This window comes from Gordionus sp. m RMFG-2023, chromosome 3 (assembly GCF_954871325.1).
Source record: "Gordionus sp. m RMFG-2023 chromosome 3, tfGorSpeb1-WG-v2, whole genome shotgun sequence".
NCBI lineage: Eukaryota > Metazoa > Nematomorpha > Gordioida > Chordodea > Parachordodidae > Gordionus > Gordionus sp. m RMFG-2023.
In genome coordinates this window covers 34,679,003-34,687,121 of record NC_088777.1, presented here as the reverse complement: position 1 = coordinate 34,687,121, position 8,119 = coordinate 34,679,003, and the positions used below count along the sequence as shown (strand labels likewise).

The following is an 8,119-nucleotide window of genomic DNA, read 5'->3' as shown; positions in this document are numbered from 1 at the left end:
AAATTTTCTATCAATTGAAAGAGATTTTTATATTGAGTACTGTATCCTTGCTTATAAATTGTGGAATTTATCAGTAATATTCATAAAAATTTAGAAACAATATTTCAATTAAAACTAAGCAATATTTAAAAAAAATTTCTATCAATTTTTATATTAAGTACTGTATCCTTGCTTATAAATTGGATTTATCATATATAAAAATTTAGAAACAATACTTCAATTAAAACTGAGCAATATTTAAAAAATAGTCTATCAATTGAAAGAGATTTTTATATTGAGTACTGTAACTTTGCTTCTAAATTGTTGAATTTATCAGTAATATTCATAAAAATTAAGAAACAATACTTAAACCAGTTTGTAAAATTATGTTATAAATAATGTAAATATACCAACTAGTTTATCATATGCAGTGTCTTCGCTAGGGGGGGGGGCACGCAGGGGCTTGAGCCTCCTAAAATTTGAATAGCCCCCTGAAGCAAAAAAATTTTTTTAATGCTCCTTAATATCCCTTTGAACTAAAAATAAATTTTCTTGATTTCCCACTGAATGATTTCTTTTATAATTCAATTGAGTAATATAAAGATTTAATTTTATAATTTAAAAATGAATAAGTCTATCTAAATTATTCTAATGAATATTATTTTAATTATTAGATTAGATTAATACTTATAAATTATATTTTCACTATGTCAGCTTGCAATCAAATTCTGTGTTAAAAATAGAATATTAATATCACCCACTAAATATTAATTTAGCATTAACAGTTGAGGCTTCATTGATTTAAATTATTATCTATATATATAATCCTTAAAAAATGTCAATCAAGTTTAACCAATAGAGTTCTTTTAAAAGATATTTGTCCAATGATAATCATCATAGAAATTTTAAGCCATTAGTAATTCCCATGTGATATATAATATGGCGAAACACAATATCCATATCAATTGCCATTGCAAGTAAAATATTCTTTTTTCAACAAATTTTATCTAGATATTCATTTTTGAAATATTTGCTCAACACCATAGTAAACACTATATTCTTCATTTATTTTATTTTTAATGTGTAAACTTTCATTAGAGTCTATGACATCTGGGCTGAATCAAGGAGAGTTGGCTTCAAAGTTAAATTTCAATTATTTTATTTTTGATAAAATCACATATACCAAGGTAAAAGTTCTTATATTTCAAATTTATATAAAAAAAATTCTTATTACCTTTTAAAACCTAATTAATCAAAATTCAGATGCCATATCAATATCAGATGATGTTTAGATATTAGTAATAAATATTTGCTCAACATCAAAGGAAACAATATTTATTAAAATCTTCAATTATTTTATTTTTGATGTGTAAACTTTCATTAGAGCCTATGACATCTGGACTGAATCAAGGAGAGTTGGCTTCAAAGTTAAATTTCGATTATTTTATTTTTGATAAGATCACAAATACCAAGGTAAAAGTTCTTATATTTTAAATTTATTTAAAAAAATTTCTTTTTACCTTTTAAAACCTAATTAATCAAAATTCAGACAAATTCTAAAACCTCTAAAAATGCCTAATAAGAAACTATGTGTTATTATGTTGTACATTATCTTTTCAATCAATTGATAATATAAGAATGAAAGATTTTTTGATGGTTTCAAATTTATGAAAAAAAATTGATATATTATCTATAATAGATCTACCTTTATGTCTTTTTTGTTTTATTGAAATAGCATTTGCTGCTGAGGAAGGTTTACAATAGTTGAATTTGATAGCCATGCTAACAATAAGATTACACATAGACATGAATGATTTAAATAATATTAGATAATTCATATTCATTATCTATGTTTCTGTGTAGCTTTACAACCTAGAATAAATTTTTAACAAATATATTTCTTCTTGATAAATTCTCCCTAATTTGTTGTCTAATATAAATTAAAGATAATGATTTTATGTTATACTTTTCATAATACTTATTTTAGAAATACTAAGTTATCAATTCTGATTTGCCAGACAGGACAACACTAAGCCCGACTGCTATTAATAATGTTTACCTATCAATGAAAACACATGTACAATAAGAAATTAACTCAAAGGCCAAAATTTTGATCAATTACATTCTATATGTGTAGATAATTTTGAAATGATTTACTTTATTTTAGCAACTCATTATATAACCCCAAAACACACAGGTGAAACTATTCCAATTGAGATTGATAAAATAGAAGAGGAATTTAATTTAAAAAAGAAAAAATACAAATGGTCACTGATGCTGGGTCTAATGTTAGAAAGGGTGTTTGATTAGGTGAATATGAACATCGCTTATGTTTGGGTCATGGTTTACACAATCTGGTTACAGTAGATGGTATTAAAAAGGTACCCTTATTTGAAAATCTCATCAAAATAATTATAGGAATTATTACTGTTCTAATATATAAAACTACAATAGTTGAATTTGAATTCGAGGCAGATCAAAGAAAATGCCTAAGTATAATAGATTTAACATCAGACATGTTAGATCATGATAGCACTGATCCATATCCAGATACCTGATTTTAAATTGGCAATTCCATTGATAATGATAACAATATTTCCACGCAAAACCTTAAAATTGAACGTCCCAACACGTTGGCATAGTATATTAATTATGCTAGAAACCATATGTGGATTAAATAAGAATATAATTAATAATGTTTTGAAAAGAATTGGGAAACTCTCAAATTATCAAACTATTAATCTGATCTGGTAGAAGAACTTTTAGCATTTTTTTTAAAAATTAAAGAAACTGTCGAATTTCTATCAGTACAAGGGCCTATGTTAAACTTGGCGTTACTTTTTAGAGGTGAAATTGAAACACATTTAATAGTAAATGACAGTGATAGTTCTGAAATCATTTCACTTAAGGAAAATATGCTAAAAAAAACTTGCGCTACGATTTCCGGTTTGTGATTTTCAAGTAATAATATATAAGTACGTTCATTTATTTAATTCACTTTTTATTTCAAAAATTATCTAGGTATTGGCTTCTCCTCCTTTAGATCTAAGATTTCAAAAATTGACAATTGTGTCATAGTATATAGTAGAACAAGATTGCTGAGCTTCAGAATTTATAATAAAACATCTTAAACTTATATAGAATGATGATATTCAGATAGTAAATATAACTATTGAGGATCGAGAGGAATTATTAAATTCAAGTTGACAAAATTGGCAAATAAACATTCAACAAATATAAATTATGATTCCACGTTAGGTGACTTAGAACAAGAATACCATATTCTTCTTTGAAGACGACATTCACAAGATATGGATGTTCTAAATTTTTGGAGAGAAAAGAAGAGTGAACCAATCTTTCCAGCTCGCCAAAAAAATTCTTTGTATTCCGGCTACTAGCATACCCAGTGAAAAAATTTTGTCTACCGCTGGATTGACGTTGAATTCAAGGAGATCCAAAAATTTAAATAAAATCATTTTTATATATGATAATTATAAAATTACGAAATCGATTTTGGATTTATTGTGAGTTTTCTCTTAAATAAAGATCAAAACATATGCCGAGATATCTGTAGAATAGTGTATATTTATTTTTTTTTAAAAAAATTATTAAGCAATTAAAAAAATTTGTTATAAAAATTTATAATTGCGCCGATTTACGCCGCTTTTGATGACGGAGGCTAAAAATTGGCGCGCCGGGGACAGGCTACAAATTGTTCCGGCCACCGATAGTTTCGTACACGCACAGGTCTATTTATACATTATGAATTATTATATACGTCAATTTGACATGGTTATAATATATTTATGAATTAAAAAAAATATAATATCTATTATAATAATCCTCAAAAAACGTCAATCAAGTTTAACCAATAGAGTTCTTTTAAAAAACATTTGTCCAATGATAATTATCATAGAAATTTTAAGCCATTAGTAATTCCCATGTGATATATAATATGGCGAAACACAATATCCATATCAAATTTGCCATTGCATGTAAAATATTCTTTTTTCAACAAATTTTATCTAGATAATATTTTTGAAATATTTGCTCAACACCATAGTAAACACTATTCTTCATTTATTTTATTTTTAATGTGTAAACTTTCACTAGAGTCTATGACATCTGGGCTGAATCAAGGAGAGTTGGCTTCAAAGTTAAATTTCAATTATTTTATTTTTGATAAAATCACATATACCAAGGTAAAAGTTCTTATATTTCAAATTTATATAAAAAAAATTCTTTTTACCTTTTAAAACCTAATTAATCAAAATTTAGATGCCATATCAATATTAGATGATGTTTAGATATTAGTAGTAAATATTTGCTCAACACCAAAGGAAACAATATTTATTAAAATCTTCAATTATTTTATTTTTGATGTGTAAACTTTCATTAGAGCCCATGACATCTGGACTGAATCAAGGAGAGTTGGCTTCAAAGTTAAATTTCGATTATTTTATTTTTGATAAGATCACAAATACCAAGGTAATAGTTCTTATATTTTAAATTTATTTAAAAAAAATCTTTTTACCTTTTAAAACCTAATTAATTAAAATTCAGAGATGCCATATCAATATCAGATGATGTTGAGATATTAGTAATATTAGCCCATTTATCCTTCATTTTTCAAAAGTATAATTTTTAACAAATAATTTTTATGCATTATTATATCATGCATTTTGCTTTTTTTTAAATCAAGGCCTATACCAAAATATATGCTGCTGTACACCAAAATAAACACTATTTATAATATTGGAGAGTGGTTAAATTAAAATCACTATACTTTAGGAATTATCACTTCTATGAAATATCAGAGCAAATATATATATAATATAAGGTCAGACAACTTTAGTAAAAAAATTGAAATTAGGCTAAGTAAAACTTGAGATGGGCATTAATTAAATTCTTATTGGGCCTAAAATTGTTGTCATTTGCAGACCTCTGGTGATAATACAATTATATATTTTTGTTTTTCTTTAAATTTCTGAACATATTAAAAAAGTAATTTTTATGGTTCCACGTCAATTCGGCGATATAAACAAATAGCATGAGAAGCTATTTTCCCTTCTCCCTTAACTCCAAATCCTAATTGATACGTATACTTAATAAGTTAAGACTCTGGATTTTGACCCTTGGCAATTATTTTTGCTATAGCCCATTGCAATGGGGTATTAACTACCACAGTGTTTTATGAGATAATCAGTTTGGCCCCATAATTGATTTTAATCTATGATGGCAGGTCTTTTTTAATTTAGGAAGGTTTTAAAAGGTTATAAATGATTCTCGATGAGTGCAGATTTTATAAGAAGTGAGAACAAAAACCATTGTATCTGGGTAAAAAATTTGTTACAAATATCATAACTTACAAATCATATTTTTTTTATTCCATATTTTCCGTAATATATTTGACCTTTTCTCTAAAAATTTATAGAAATCATGGAAGAATAAATATAGATAATCTATTCCTCTCATTTTATTAATGATTAAAGAAAAGATTTTTTCAACGTTGGCATTATGAGCTGATATAGAAAAAAAAGCATGCTATAATAGCAGTTCACTACATTGGTGAAAGATTGGGATATAAAAGAAATTAGACCCATTTTTGATGAAGAGCAAGTTTTGCATATTCAGCACGTCTGATTTTATTTGTAATAAACAATTAAAGTTGCAAAATTGGCTCAACAACTTTGAGTCATTTAAAGAAACATTTTTATTTTTTTATAAAAATCTATATAGACTTTCCTAAATCTGACTTGGGAACATTTTAATTTTCATCAAACATTCCAATTCTTTATAAAGGTTCTGATTAGAGAGGAAAATATAAAATTCTATATCTATACATTCAATAAATTATCATTGAATTTATTTAATTTTTTTGTCCATTTTTAATATCTGTTTCAAATGTTACTTGAAGATAAGTTATGCTCTCATCTAGCAAAAATATATTTTTCAGATTATAAATTACAAATACAAATGAATAAGAAATATTTAAAGATTTTTTATTGTGCACATAAATGAAAATTACTAACCATATACTTCATATAAATAATGAATTTTAGAATATCCCTTCATCTAAAAAATATAAATTTCTAAATCACACCTCTTCATCCATTGTTAAATAAAGGTAAGATTTATTATTTTATCATTGAATAAAGGATAAAATTCTGATTCCCCGTCATTTTTGACGGGCTATCAGCTAGTATAATTATAATTAAATAAATATTAATTGAAAATTAACAAATTTAATATTGTAATTAGCCGAATTCAAAATCACTAATCAACTATATTATTGATATTTAAATTTAACTACCATGCCTCTTCTTAAGATTATTTTCAAGGTTCAAATCCAAATAAGTAAGAGTTTTATTTATAAAAAGTAAGTAAACATCTAGTTTATAATACTTTATTAGATATAATTGGTTATAAAAGATTAGGTTAAATACCACTTTTACAGACGTATTTGACAATTATATAATATATTATAATTAATATTTTAATAAATTTTACTAATAAATGCTTTTGATAATAAATATAAGTAATAAATTGTTTTTAAATATTTAACGCCATCTAAATATTTAGAAATATTTTTAAAAATTTAACATCTTATTATTTATCCCAGAATGGATGTAATAAATTAGATAACTTTTCTTCCCTTTTTTACGTGTTTTTGGGAAAGCTATTTTTTTTCTTATTTGAAAAACAGTTTTGAGTTAAATTTTTAATACTAGTATATTTTTGATATTATTACAAACTACTACTATTTTAGGATATAATATACCAATTAGAGGTGGTGCCACAATAATATACAAAATCTTAATTAATTTCTTTTATCATATCATATCACTCTAGTTCTTATTTTATAGTTACAAAATGTTTCATTTCTAATATGGCATCCCTGGCTTGTAAATAACTTAAGGCTTTATTACATTTGCATAATTTCTTCTAAAGATTTTTAGTGTTTTTGTTTTATCAATTTATCTAGCATAATAAATTCTGATATAAGTTAATATAGTAAGTGTCATGGCTATTACTGCAAATTAACCATCATCTATTATTTGTGTGGCTATGTAATTTAAGATTATTATTACAGCTGCTGAGAGCATACGATTGCATATTTTATAAGCAATATAGGTCAACTGTTTAGTTGTTAATATATCATTAAAAATGGAAGATAATCTTTTAATCTCACAATTTTTTTCTCAATTACTTATCTAGCTTCCATAATATATTGTTTTTAAAAACCATTATTAAATGAGATATATTTATGAATTAATTAACCTTTTTTATCACTTGTAATTCTTTAGACGCAAAATTTATATCAGCAATCGAAAATATTTTATACTGTAATAAATAGATTTTTTATTAAAAAATAATATTTTTAGAAATGTCTTATATTGTTTTAATTATTTTTATGCTAGTTTATTTTGTAGGCATAATATAATAAATGACAAAATATGAAATTCAGAATAATTATTCAGATTTAGCAAATTTTAAAAAAGTATAATTACCCGGCCGAAGGCCGGGCAAAACGGGTCGAAGGCCCGCAATGGGGTGTATGGGGGGCGAAGCTCCTAAAAAATTTTTTTTAGTTGAGCCCCCTGAGATTGTAAAGGCTAGCGATGCCCTTGATCATATGTCTTGTTGATTTCAAAGTGTCCTGATAATGACATTTCTGTGAGATTTGTCTCACATCCTCCATGGAATGAGACTAAAAGTTTTTGTTGTTGGCTAAAGAGTGAGACAACTTCAGCATTATATAGGTGATGGTATAATTTATCATTCTCTAAGAAAAACTTGGCACATTTGACTTTAAGGTTTCTTGTTAACTCATGATCGCCAATATAGGAGGTTGGGTAGGTTTTACATCTAATGTAACTATAAATATAATTGATAACATCGAGATTCACTATTTTATAATTTTTATACTATATTAATAAATAAATATTTTACTTTTAGAATTTAAATTTTGAATTCGGATGAAACTATTAGATAAATAAAATTAAAATTCGATTCAGAATTTAAATTCGTAAATCAAATTTAATATCAAATTAAATTTACAAGAATTTCAGTAATATAAAAAAAAACTGCATAATCATATAACTCTCCCTATCAATTTACATTGTAATTAAGATCTTTG

The 8,119-nt window shown here is 25.1% G+C and overlaps 1 long non-coding RNA gene across 4 annotated transcripts; it reads left to right on the top strand.

The window, feature by feature from the left end:
- The first annotated feature begins 900 nt into the window (after nt 1-900).
- Nucleotides 901-3,502, top strand: LOC135926259 (uncharacterized). Of its 4 annotated transcripts, XR_010571817.1 has the most exons (5): nt 920-956; nt 1,078-1,166; nt 1,243-1,406; nt 1,967-2,940; nt 3,001-3,502. It is a non-coding gene; the product is annotated as an uncharacterized LOC135926259 (long non-coding RNA). The 4 variants fall into 4 exon arrangements; XR_010571814.1 differs by having other exon boundaries at nt 901-956; nt 1,078-1,406; XR_010571816.1 differs by having other exon boundaries at nt 901-956; nt 1,078-1,452.
- Nucleotides 3,503-8,119: the final 4,617 nt, after the last annotated feature.